The sequence below is a fragment of the Oncorhynchus nerka genome, linkage group LG15, assembly GCF_034236695.1.
Source record: "Oncorhynchus nerka isolate Pitt River linkage group LG15, Oner_Uvic_2.0, whole genome shotgun sequence".
Taxonomy (NCBI): Eukaryota; Metazoa; Chordata; class Actinopteri; order Salmoniformes; family Salmonidae; genus Oncorhynchus; species Oncorhynchus nerka.
This window is the reverse complement of record NC_088410.1, coordinates 80395761-80409790: the sequence shown is the minus strand read 5'-3', so window position 1 is coordinate 80409790 and position 14030 is coordinate 80395761. Positions and strand designations below refer to the sequence as shown.

The 14030-nt window shown below is 42.9% G+C and overlaps 1 long non-coding RNA gene across 1 annotated transcript; it reads right to left on the bottom strand.

The window, feature by feature from the left end:
- Window positions 1-1704: 1704 nt before the first annotated feature.
- Window positions 1705-10794, bottom strand: LOC115143754 (uncharacterized). Its single transcript, XR_003865701.2, has 3 exons — window positions 10610-10794; window positions 9968-10016; window positions 1705-6771 (listed from the first exon to the last, which is right to left on the bottom strand). It is a non-coding gene; the product is annotated as an uncharacterized LOC115143754 (long non-coding RNA).
- Between the last annotated feature and the right edge of the window lie 3236 nt (window positions 10795-14030).

Here is a 14030-nt window from a genome sequence, read left to right as displayed (position 1 = left end):
AGAATTGAAGGTCCCCAAGAACACAGTTGCCTCCATCATTATTAAATGGAAGAAGTTTGGAACCACTAAGACTCTTCCTAGAGCTGACTGTCTGGCCAAACTGAGCAATTGGGACAGAAGGGCCTTGGTCAGAGAGGTGACAAAAGAACCCACTGGCCACTCTGACAGAGCTCTAAAATTCCCCTGAGGAGATGGGAGAACCTTCCAGAAGGACAACCATCTCTACAGAACTCCAACAATCAGGCCTTTATGGTAGAGTGGCCAGATGAAAGCCACTTCTCAGTAAAAAGCACATGACAGCCCGCTTGGAGGCACCTAAAGGCTCTCATACCATGAGAAATAAGATTCTTTGCTCTGATGAAACCAAGATTTAACTATTTGGCCTGAATGCCAAGCGTCACGTCTGGAGGAAACCTGGTACCATCCCTACGGTGAAGCATGGTGGTGGCAGCATCATGCTGTGGGGATGTTTTTCAGCGGCAGGGACTGGGAGCCTAGGATTGAGGGAAAGATGAACAGAGCAAAGTACAGAGAGATCCTTAATGAAAACCTGCTCCAGGCGCTCAGGACCTCAGACAGGGGCGAAGGTTCACCTTCTAACAGGACAACGACCCTAAGCACACAGCCAAGACAACGCAGGAGTGGCTTCGGGTAGATGCTCCCCATCTAACCTGACAGAGTTTGAGAGGATCTGCAGAGATTAATGGGAGAAACTCTCCAAATACAGGTGTTCCAAGCTTGTAGCGTCAAACCCAAGAAAACTTGATGCTGTAATCGCTGCCAAAGGTGCTTCAACAAAGTACTGAGTAAAGGGTCTGAATACTTATGTAAATGTGATATTTAATTTGATAAATTAGCAAACATTTCTAAAAACCTGTTTTTTCTTTGTTATTTTTAGCAGGGTATTGTGTGTAGATTGATGAAGGGGGGAAACAATTGAATTCATTTTAGAATAAGACTAAATGTGGGAAAAGTCAAGGGGTCTGAATACTTTCCGAAGGCACTGTAAATGACTTTAGCAAGACTGCCCTACAAAGGCAAAATGCAGTAACTACGAATTTGGTCAAATGTCTTTGATCTGTTGTGATGGTTTCCTGACACAAGAACAAGCCTGTTTGGATCATCAGAAATTGTTGTCCGTCCTTGACAGAAAAATAACTTGAAGGCAGATTTTTTTGTAAAAAAAAAAAGAATAATTCCTGCATTTTGCCTTTGTAGGGCAGAAGTGGGAGCCTAATAATATCTTACTATCAATATCAACTATACAATAAAATATAGGCCTACAACATTTTACAATCACGGAGGAACGCATTCTAAGTAGACCTCCCCTCAAGTACGGTCATAGAAAACAAATAAAATAAACTATTGCATTAAGTAAAACGGACCTCCTAAATCTTTTTTGTTGAGCACTTTGGCATTACAAGCCAGAAGCTAAAAATACTCCTATGGTCATTGGAAGTACTTTACAGATATCCTGTTTCTGTCTGGTTCTCTGCTCTGTTATGACCTCCAGAGAGTCTGGAGTCAGGCCAATAACTAACTCCAATAACTGAATCAGCCTTCTTAATCAATTTATTGATCTTGTTCCTGATGTGGACAATTTAATGTCCAAAATGACTCTACTTACTACCTCATTCTGGAATTACAATTCACATAATATGACATGATGGTATGAGCATGATTTGTATTCATATCAACAGATCATAAAGATGTACTTTATTTTATTTTTTATTTAACCTTTATTTAACCAGGTAGGCTAGTTGAGAACAAGTTCTCATTTGCAACTGCGACCTGGCCAAGATAAAGCATAGCAATTTGACACATACAACAACACAGAGTTACACATGGAATAAACTAAACATAGTCAATAATACAGTAGAACTCACTGTCTATATACAGTAAGTGCAAATGAGGTAAGATAAGGGAGTTAAGGCAATAAATAGGCCATGGTGGCGAAGTAATTACAATATAGCAATTAAACACTGAAATTGTAGATGTGCAGAAGATGAATGTGCAAGTAGAGATACTGGGGTGCAAAGGAGCAAGATAAATAAATTAATACTGTATGGGGATGAGGTAGGTAGATGGTTGGGCTGTTTACAGATGGGCTATGTTCAGGTGCAGTGATCTGTGAGCTGCTCTGACAGCTGGTGCTTAAAGCTAGTGAGGGAGATATGAGTCTCCAGCTTCAGAGATATTTGCAGTTCGTTCCAGTCATTGGCAGCAGAGAACTGGAAGGAAAGATGACCAAAGGAGGAATTGGCTTTGGGGGTGACCAGTGAGATATACCTGCTGGAGCACGTGCTACGAGTGGGTGCTGCTATGGTGTCCAGTGAGCTGAGATAAGGCGGGGCTTTACCTAGCAGAGACTTGTAGATAACCTGTAGCCAGTGGGTTTGGCGACGCGTATGAAGCAAGGGCCAACCAACGACAGCGTACAGGTCGCAATGGTGGGTATTGTATGGGGCTTTGGTGACAAAACAGATGGCACTGTGATAGACTGCATCCAGTTTGTTGAGTAGAGTGTTGGAGGCTATTTTATAGATGACATCACCGAAGTCGAGGATCGGTAGGATGGTCAGTTTTATGAGGGTATGTTTGGCAGCATGAGTGAAGGATGCTTTGTTGCGATATAGGAAGCCAATTCTAGATTTAATTTTGGATTAGAGATGCTTAATGTGAGTCTGGAAGGAGAGTTTACAGTCTAACTAGACACCTAGGTATTTGTAGTTGTCCACGTATTCTAAGTCAGAGCCGTCCAGAGTAACGATGCTGGACAGGTGAGCAGGTGCGGGCAGTGATCGGTTGAATAGCATGCATTTAGTTTCCCCTGCGTTTAAGAGCAGTTGGAGGCCACGGAAGGAGAGTTGTATGGCATTGAAGCTCGTCTGGAGGTTAGTTAACACAGTGTCCAAAGAGGGGCCAGAAGTATACAGAATGGTGTCGTCTGCGTAGAGGTGGATCAGAGACTCACCAGCAGCAAGAGCAACATCATTGATGTGTACAGAGAAGAGAGTCGGCCCAAGGATTGAACCCTGTGGCACCCCCATAGAGACAGCCAGAGATCCGGACAACAGGCCCTCCGATTTGACACACTGGACTCTATCAGAGAAGTAGTTGGTAAACCAGGCGGGGCAATCATTTGAAAAACCAAGGCTGTCGAGTCTGCCAATAAGAATGTTGTGATTGACAGAGTCGAAAGCCTTGGCCAGGTCGATGAATACGGCTGCACAGTAATGTCTCTTATCGATGGCTGTTATGATGTCGTTTAGGACCTTGAGCGTGGCTGAGGTGCACCCATGACCAGCTCCTAAACCAGATTGCATAGCGGAGAAGGTACGGTGGGATTCGAAATGTTGGGTGATCTGTTTGTTAACTTGGCTTTCGAAGACCTTAGAAAGACAGGGTAGGATGAATATAGGTCTATAACAGTTTGGGTCTAGAGTGTCACCCCCTTTGAAGAGGGGGATGACCATGGCAGCGTTCCAATCTTTGGGGACCACAGACGATACGAAAGAGGTTGAACAGGCTAGTACTAGGGGATGCAACAATTTCGGTGGATAATTTTAGAAAGGGAGGGTCCAGATTGTCTAGCCCGGCTGATTTGTAGGGATCCAGATTTTGCAGCTCTTTCAGAACATCAGCTGTCTGGATTTGGGTGAAGGAGAAGCGGGGGGGTGTAAGACAGCAGAGGTGTATTTGGAGGGAAAGTTGGTCAGGATGATATCTAAGAGGGTGCCCATGGTTACGGATTTAGAGTTTAGAATTTGTTTGAGATTGAGGGCATCTAGCTTAGATTGTAGGACAGCCAGGGTGTTAAGCATGTCCCAGTTAGGTAACCAAACATTGTGAGCTCTGATGATAGATGGGGGCGATCAATTCACATATAGTGTCTCCAGGGCACAGCTGGGGGCTGAAGGGGGTCTATAACAACTGGCAATGGTGAGAGACTTGTTTCTGGAAAGGTGGATTTTTAAAAGTAGAAGCTCTAATTGTTTGGGCACAGACCTGGATAGTTTGACAGAACTTTGCAGGCTATCTCTGCAGTGAATTGCAACTCCGCCCCTTTGGCAGTTCTATCTTGTTGGAAAATGCTATAGTTAGGGATGGAAATTTCAGGATATTTGGTGGCCTTCCTGAGACAGGATTCAGACATGGCTAGGACATCTGGGTTGGCAGAGTTTGCTAAAGCAGTGAATAAAACAAACTCAGGGAGGAGGCTGTTAACATGCATGAAACCAAGGCTTTTACGGTTACAGAAGTCAACAAATGAGAGCATCTGAGGAATGGGAGTGATGCTGGGGGCTGCAGGGCCTGGGTTAACCTCTACATCACCATCGGAACAGAGGAGGAGTAGGATAAGAGTACGGCTAAAGGCTATAAGAACGGGTCATCTAGTGCGTTGGGAACCGAGAGTTAAAGGAGCAGATTTCTGGGTGTGGAAGAATATATTCAAGGCATATTGTACAGACAAGGATATTGTAGGATGTAAGTGCAGTGGAGGTAAACCTAAACATTGAGTGATGATGAGAGAGGTTTGGTCTCTAGAGGCACCATTTAAGCCAGATGAGGTCACCGCATGTGTGGGGGGTGGAACAAAAGGGCTAGCTAAGGCATATTGAACAGGGCTGGTGGTTCTACAGTGAAATCAGACAAAAATCCCTAACCAAACAGCAATAGACAAGGCATATTGACATTAGGGAGAGGCATTTGTAGCCGAGTGATCATTGGGTCCAGTGAGTAGCTAGGCGAGCTGGAGACACGGCAATTTAGACAGCTATCAGGCCGGGATAGCAGGCTAGCAGTTGGGCCTCAGGGGGACGTCGCAACGGAAGAGCTTGTTGTAACCTCCTTGGACGGATTACGTCGGCAGACCAGTCGTGATGGATCTGCGGGGCTCCGTGTTGGCAGCTAATGGTCCAGGCCAATTGGCAAAAGAGGTATTGAAACCCAGGAATTGTCTGATGGATCTCTTCGGCTAGCCGGGAGATGGGTCTAGCTCGAGGCTAGCTCCAGCTAACTGATGCTTGCTTCGGGACAGAGACTTTAGCCAGGAATAGCCACTCGGATAGCAGCAAGCTAGCTGCGATGATCCAGCTTGCGGTAGTAATCCGGAGATTTGGTGGAGAAAAAGGAGTCCAATATGCTCTGGGTTGATTTCGCGTTATGCAGACTGGCAGGAATTGACCGGGCTGCGGCTGGCTGATAACAGTGATGACCGCTAGCAGTGGCTAACTGACTACTAGCTAGTAGCTAGTTAGTTGGCTAGCTTCTGATGGGGGTTCCAGTTCTAAAGTATAAAAAAATAGCAGATCCGTACCATATTGGGTGAGGCGGGTTGCAGGAGAGTATGGTCAGTCCATAGATGGAAATTGAGATTAAAAATCTAAAAGATATTTACGAAATATATACAAAGAAAATTATATATACACGGGAGGGGACGGGACAAGACAAACAAAACAGACGCCCGACTGCTACGCCATCTTGGAAATACCTATAAATAATGAAAAGTAATAACATTGGCCAGTATTACCTAATATCATTTTTCCGGCTTACCCAGAATTGCCGATGAGTATTATTTTCAAATGAGGTTTAGGTTTGTCCAATTACGTCATGAGTTAGAAATATCTGCTCTTTCCATGACATAGACTGACCAGGTGAATCTAGGTGAACGCTATGATCCCTTATTGATGTCACCATTTCAATTAGTGTAGATGAAGGGGAGGAGACAGGTTAAAGAAGGACTTTTAAGCCTTGAGACAATTCGTACATCAAATCAAATCAAATGTATTTATATAGCCCTTCGTACATCAGCTGATATCTCAAAGTGCTGTACAGAAACCCAGCCTAAAACCCCAAACAGCAAGTAATGCAGGTGTAGAAGCACGGTGGCTAGGAAAAACTCCCTAGAAAGGCCAAAACCTAGGAAGAAACCTAGAGAGGAACCAGGCTATGTGGGGTGGCCAGTCCTATTCTGGCTGTGCCAGGTGGAGATTATAACAGAACATGGCCAAGATGTTCAAATGTTCATAAATGACCAGCATGGTCGAATAATAATAAGGCAGAACAGTTGAAACTGGAGCAGCAGCACAGTCAGGTGGACTGGGGACAGCAAGGAGTCATCATGTCAGGTATTCCTGGGGCACGGTCCTAGGGCTCAGGTCTGGAGCAGCAGCATGGCCAGGTGGACTGGGGACAGCAAGGAGTCATCATGTCAGGTAGTCCTGGGGCATGGTCCTAGGGCTCAGGTCAGTTGAAACTGGAGCAGCAGCATGGCCAGGTGGACTGGGGACAGCAAGGAGTCATCATGTCAGGTAGTCCTGGGGCATGGTCCTAGGGCTCAGGTCCTCCGAGAGTGAGAAAGAAAGAGAGAATGAGAGAATTAGAGAACGCACACTTAGATTCACACAGGACACCGAATAGGACAGGAGAAGTACTCCAGATATAACAAACTGACCCTAGCCCCCCACATGGATTGTGTATGTGTGCCATTCAGAGGGTGAATGGGCAAGACAAAAGATTTAAGTGCCTTTGAACGGGGTATGTTAGTAGGTGCCAGATGCACTGGTTTGAGTGTGTCAAGAACTGCAACGCTGCTGGGTTTTTCAAGCTCAACAGTTTCCAGTGTGTATCAAGAATGGTCCAGCACCCAAAGGACATCCAGCCAACTTGACACAACTGTGGGAAGCATTGGAGTCACCATGGGCCAGGATCCCTGTGGAATGCTTTCGAAACTTTGTAGATTCCATGCCAGGATTAATTGAGGCTGTTCTGAGGGCAAAAAGGGGTGCAACTCAATATTAGGAAGGTGTTCCTAATGTTTTGTACACTCAGTGTATTTTAACAGCATGGATGTACATGTATTTATGTACAGTTGAAGTCGGAAGTTTACATACACCTTAGCCAAAGACATCTAAACTCAGTTTTCACAATTCCTGACATTTAATCCTAGTAAAAATTCCCTGTCTTCCCTGTGAAATGTCAGAATAATAGTAGAGAGAAGGATTTATTTCAGCTTTTATTTCTTTCATCACATTCCCAGTGGGTCAGAAGTTTACATACACTCAATTAGTATTTGGTAGCATTGCCTTTAAATTGTTTAACATGGGTCAAAAGTTTCGGGCAGCCTTCCACAAGCTTCCCACAATAAGTTGGGTGAATTTTCACCCATTCCTCCTGACAGAGCTGGTGTAACTGAGTCAGGTGTGTAGGCCTCCTTGCTCGCACATGTTTTTTCAGTTCTGCCCACAGATTTTCTATGAGATTGAGTCAGTGAGTGTGTATTTTACAAATGTATGTACATACATTTTATTTATTTATATATTTGATAAATACATTTTCCTAATATATTTAAATATATTTATATTTTATTTAAATATATTCCAAAATATTATTTTTCCTTGTTCGAAACAGAATCCTCCTTTTTTTGTCCAGATAAATGTTCTTAATTTATTCAGCTGGTTATTGATTTGAACAATTTGTGCCAAGTTTCTTGAAAAATAAGCTATAACACATGTTTAGTACATTCCTGAGATTTCAATATTCCATTCACTGCAGTGCACACAATCCCCTCCCAGCTCAGAAAGCAAGAAGCCTGGCATCTTGGAAAGTCCCTCAACAACTGAGCCAATTATTTGAAAATGATCTTATTATTCCCATTGAATGAAGACACTCTGTTTAAAATGAATGAACCTCGGCTACTGAAACATTTCCACCACCAGAGGGTGGTCATATGATGTTATAAACTCAGCAAAAAAAGAAATGTCCCTTTTTCAGGACCCTGTCTTTCAAAGACAATTCATAAACCCAAATAACTTCACAGATCTTCACTGTAAAGGGTTTAAACACTGTTTCCCATGCTTGTTCAATGAACCATAAACAATTAATGAACATGCACCTGTGGAACGGTCGTTAAGACACTAACAGCTTACAGATGATAGGTAATTAAGGTCACAGTTATGAAAATGTAGGACACTAAAGAGGCCTTTCTACTGACTCTGAAAAACACAGGGTCCCTGCTCATCGGAGTGAACGTGCCTTAGGCACGCTGCAAGGAGGCATGAGGACTGCAGATGTGGCCAGGGCAATAAATTGCAATGTCCATACTGTGAGACGCCTAAAACAGCGCTACAGGGAGACAGGATGGACAGCTGATTGTCCTCGCAGTGGCAGACCATGTGTAACAACACCTGCACAGGATCGGTACATCCGAACATTATACCTGTGAGACAAGTACAGGATGGCAACAACAACTGCCCGAGTTACACCAGGAATGCACAATCCCTCCATCAGTGCTCAGACTGTCCGCAATAGGCTGAGAGAGGCTAGACTGAGGGCTTGTAGGCCTGTCGTAAGGCAGCTTCTCACCAGACATCACTGGCAACAACGTTGCCTATGGGCACAAGCCTACCGTCGCTGAGCCAGACAGGACTGGCAAAAAGTGCTCTTCACTGACGAGTCGCGGTTTTGTCTCACCAGGGGTGATGGTCGGATTTGCGTTTATCGTCGAAGGAATGAGCGTTACACCGAGGCCTGTACTCTGGAGCGGGATCGATTTGGAGGTGGAGGGTCCGTCAAGGGTCGGGGGCGGTGTGTCACAGCATCATCGGACTGAGCTTGTTGTCATTGCAGGCAATCTCAACACTGCGCGTTACAGGGAAGACATCCTCCTCCCTCGTATGGTGCCCTTCCTGCAGGCTCATCCTGACATGACCCTCCAGCATGACAATGCCACCAGCCATACTGCTCGTTCTGCTCGTTCGCGTGATTTCCTGCAAGACAGGAATGTCAGTGTTCTGCCATGGCCAGCGAAGAGCCCGGATCTCAATGCCCTTGAGCATGTCTGGGACTTGTTGGATTGGAGGGTGAGGGCTAGGGCCATTCCCCCCAGAAATGTCTGGGAACTTGCAGGTGCCTTGGTGGAAGAGTGAGTTAACATCTCACAAAAATAACTGGCAAATCTGGTGCAGTTCATGAGGAGGAGATGCACTGCAGTACTTAATGCAGCTGGTGGCCACACCTGATACTGACTGTTACTTTTGATTTTGACCCCCCTTGGTTCAGGGACATATTATTCCATTTCTGTTAGTCACATGTCTGTGGAACTTGTTCAGTTTATGTCTCAGTTGTTGAATCTTGTTATGTTCATACAAATATTTACACATGTTAAGTTTGCTGAAAATAAACGCAGAGTGAGAGGATGTTTCTTTTTTTGCCGAGTTGATATGGGCCTACTCAAGGATTTCAGGAATCCTGCTAGGGTTCTATCAGCTCTCACTGTTCCAAGGTGTGATGATAGTCATCCTAACCACCATAACCACCATGCCATGATCAATTCAGATCTTATATCGTATATTAATACACTCGAGTTGATCTTACTTTTGATAAATATCAAAATATCAACATTTGATTTCATTATCATAATGCAAAACAATGAGCAGTCAGAGTATCAAATAGGAAATATCTTACATTTTCCAATAGGAAAGATAGATTTAGACAGTAAAGGTATTTTATTGTATTTCAAGCACTTGCAACAGTAGAAGGAATCTTTGTCATTCTGATTTTTATATTTAGAATAACATTTACTAGTGGGAGAACTACAAAGAAAGGGCAATAGATGGTAGTGAAAAATATTAACATATATTTGTTATTTTCCTATTGCTGAATAAAATATATAAACATCAAATCTCTATGAATATGATCTGTTACTAAGCTGTGCTCTTCTCTTCCAGGACCTCTGTAAGACATGCATATCTGTCTCTCGTGTATCAGATGAAGCAAGTGCTGACATTAGCCTTGCTTAGAGTTCTTTGCACACATATGTTGTGGTGTGTCAGTGTTTTATGACAGTTGGGGTGTGGTACCAGCCTATAATTGGTTACTTACAACAAACATAAAAAAGTTATGGACCATTATTGAGTTAATTAATAAAAATCTAAATTATTTGTGTAATAATCTGTCTTTTTACCGTTATAACTGTGTAGATTCCCCAGGAGATTTCTTTCTGGCACAGAAAGCTAGAGAAAGAGAGAGAGAGATGGGGGGGGGGGGGTATACTGGTATCTGAGAATGGCTCAGCAGCCTCTGTGTGGTAGAGATAACACGACTGCATACACAGAAGACTGTTTCTTCGGAATTGGAGGTCTGACCCCAATGGCCACTGGACTGCCACCGCTGTCCCCCTCCCCATCATCATGTCATAACCATATCATAGAACTGCTCAACTGTATATTATAGGTTCCACTTTGTCAGTTTCAGATATCTTTCTCTCTCTCTCTCTCTCTCTCTCTCTCTCTCTCTCTCTCTGTGTGTGTGTGCGCGTGCGCGTGTGTGTGCCAGTGCATAGACAGAGATGTATATTTGTGTGTAATGTGTTTTTTAGCTTATTTACATTTGTGTATTAAGAGTGACATGGCTTTGCAGGGTTCCAGGTTTTATTGGTTGTATGTACAGGAAACACATGGTATACTCCGTCCAACAAAACGCTTATTTGCAGGTTCCTTCTCAATAATTCAACAACAGTAAGAAATAATAAAATAAAAGAATACGAACGTAAAGTAAATGGCTCAGTAGAATAGAATAACCATTTTATGATTAGTATAATACCTACTGTATATTCCTCTGTGTCTGCTGGGTGACAGTGTTCCTCTGTGTCTGCTGGGTGACAGTGTTCCTCTGAGTCTGCTGGGTGACAGTGTTAGGCCCGTAATTCCCGGCCTCCCCCTTTCATCTTGATAACCTCTTATCAGAGACAAGCAGCTCACTGAGTGCCACCAGCCACATCCCTCGCCACCGCTCTCCACCACTCTCCTCTCCTCACACAAACCTAGCTGTACACAGCCAGGACCTCATCCTCTCTCTCTCTTCTTCATTGTTTTCTCTTTCTTTGAGTGAGCTATAAGGCACAAAATTATCTCTCCGATTTAAGATTGAATACTTAATTCATCAACAGATATAGTTCCTCTGAATTGTTCTAATTTGAATATTGTGTATTTGAATGCTCTCTATCACCATGATAGGAACAGGGACTATACAGCAGTTGTTCATGTAAATTCTCTTACATTTCCACTTCAAAAAGACAGTTACAGGCAGTGAGCTACAGTAGGACGTGTTACTTGTGCAATGAAAGGTTTCACTTCTCTCTAACTCTCTCCTAATTTCCATGAAAACTGTAAATGAACAAAGGAGGAGGAAAGTGGAGGATGCTTTGACTACCAAATGATTGTGACAGAGTGAGGCCTGTCTGAAGCCTGCCTGTGTCCAGACCATATCTTTCTCCATGATTGCAGCACCTCTCCCAATTTGCATTACTGTCCTACACTCTAAGCTGTGCAGAACCACAGAGAAATGTATTCTTTGCATTTTTTATTTGTTTTGTTAAAATGCCCATCTCTCCTTTTTACGATGTTGGTCTTATCAGCATTGTATGCATAGCCATCAACAGACAAAAATAGTTCCTGCTGCAACTGGCTGCATAACTCAATGAAGATTGTAATTCAGGAGCAGACACTGAGAAGAATTCCAGTGCGCAAAATTCAGTGAAATTCAGAGACAGTGAAATTCTGACGTACAAATTTTTATTAGTCCAAGACATTGGTCGAGACATACAGTTGAAGTCGGAAGTTAACATACACTTCGGTTGGAGTCATTAAAACTAATTTTTAAACCACTCCACAAATGTCTGGTTAACAAACTATAGTTTTGGCAAGTCAGTTAGGACATCTACTTTGTGTATGACACAAGTAATTGTTCCAACAATTGTTTACAGACAGATTATTTACATTTAAGACATTTACATTTAAGTCATTTAGCAGACGCTCTTATCCAGAGCGACTTACAAATTGGTGCATTCACCTTATAACTTATAAGTTTGTTAATTTGTGTTTTTAATAAGTTTCTAGAAGCGAAGAAGCAGGGTGTTCCATGATGTTATATCCTGGGTTTAATTGATTGGTTGCTTAATGTGTAATATGCATTGCCATTGGCTAGTTATGACTGGTTAATCACTTTGTTTTTGTAATGACTTGTATTTGTCGTTTGTATCAAAATTCCAGTGGGTCAGAAGTTTACATACACTAAGTTGACTGTGCCTTTAAACAGCTTGGAATTGACATCATTTGTGTCAAATGGAGGTGTACCTGTGGATGTATTTCAAGGCCTACCTTCAAACTCAGTGCCACTTTGCTTGACATCATGGGAAAATCTAAATAAATCAGCCAATACCTCAGAAAAAAAACTGTAGACCTCCACAAGTCTGGTTCATCCTTGGGAGCAATTTCCAAACACCTGAAGGTACCACGTTCATCTGTACAAACAATAGTACGCAAGTATAAACACCATGGGACCATGCAGCCGTCATACCACTCAGGAAGGAGACGTGTTCTATCTCCTAGAGATGAACCTACTTTGGTGCGAAATGTGCAAATCAATCCCAGAACAACAGCAAAGGACCATGTGAAGATGCTGGAGGAAACAGGTACAAAAGTATCTATATCCACAGTAAAACGATTCCTATATCGACATAACCTGAAAGGCCACTCAGCCTAGAAGAAGCCACTGCTCCAAAACCGCCATAAAAAAGCCAGACTACGGTTTGCAACTGCACATGGGGACACTTTTTTGGAGAAATGTCCTCTGGTCTGAGGAAACAAAAATAGAACTGTTTGGCCATAATGACCATCGTTATGTTTGGAGGTAAAAGGGGGAGGCTTGCATGCCGAAGAACACCATCCCAACCGTGAAGCACGGGTGGCAGCATCATGTTGTGGGGGTGCTTTGCTGCAGGAGGGACTGGTGCACTTCACAAAATAGATGGCATCATGAGGATGAGAAATGATGTTTATATATTGAAGCAACATCTCCAGACATCAGTCAGGAAGTTAAAGCTTGGTCGCAAATGGATCTTGTAAATGCACAATGACCCCAAGAATACTTCCAACGTTGTGGCAAAATGGCTTAAGGACAAAGTCAAGGTATTGGAGTGGCCATCACAAAGCCCTGACCTCAATTCCTGTAGAAAATCTGTGGGCAGAACTGAAAATGTGTGTGCGAGCAAGGAGGCCAACAAACCTGACTCAGTTACACCAGCTCTGTCAGGAGGAATGGCCAAAATTCACCCAACTTATTGTGGGAAGCTTGTGGAAGGCTACCCGAAACGTTTGACCCAAGTTAAACAATTTAAAGGCAATGCAACCAAAAACTAATTGAGTGTATGTAAACTTCTGACCCACTGGGAATGTGATGAAATAAATAAAAGTTGAAATAAATAATTCTCTCTACTATTATTCTGACATTTCACATTCTTAAAATAAAGTGGTGATCCTAACTGACCTAAGACAGGGAATTTTTACTAGGATTAAATGTCAGGAATTGTAAAAAAACTGAGTTTAGATGTCTTTGGCTAAGGTGTATGTAAACTTCTGACTTCAACTGTAGCCACCAAACTCAACCCCACGATTTGAGCTAGAGTTGAGCGGCGACGAGTGTGGGCGGACTGGAGCTCCGACCAAACATAAAATGAAAATGTTATAAAAAAAAAGACGGATTTCAGCACCCAAAGAACAGCACGCATTTACACTCTATTTTTGGGGTGCTGAAATGTGTCGTTTTTCAAATCATTTTATGTGACATTGGAGCTCCAGTCCCCCCACACTAGTTGCAGTTCAAATCTATTGTAAATCGTGGAGCTGAGTTTAGTCGGCTAGTCCAGATATTACTGACACAAGCCTCATGAATACCCATCAACTCCCCCTTTTTATACAACAATACCATGACATAAATGGAATCAAATAGAAAATGTAAAAAACTGTTCATGTTAACCATTCCTATCAATAACATAGAAGTAAATAATGATCATAATAAGGAGTTTCTAGCTATTGATACATTTGCTGACAATTTCTAGTTGGGACTAACTATAGTGAGTCTACCCTAACAGACAAATTAGATCTCTTGATATAGCAGGACAAGGAGGTGTGTCTTTCAAAAAAGTTCTCCCCAACCCCTCCCATCGCTCCCTTTCTAACCTTAATCTC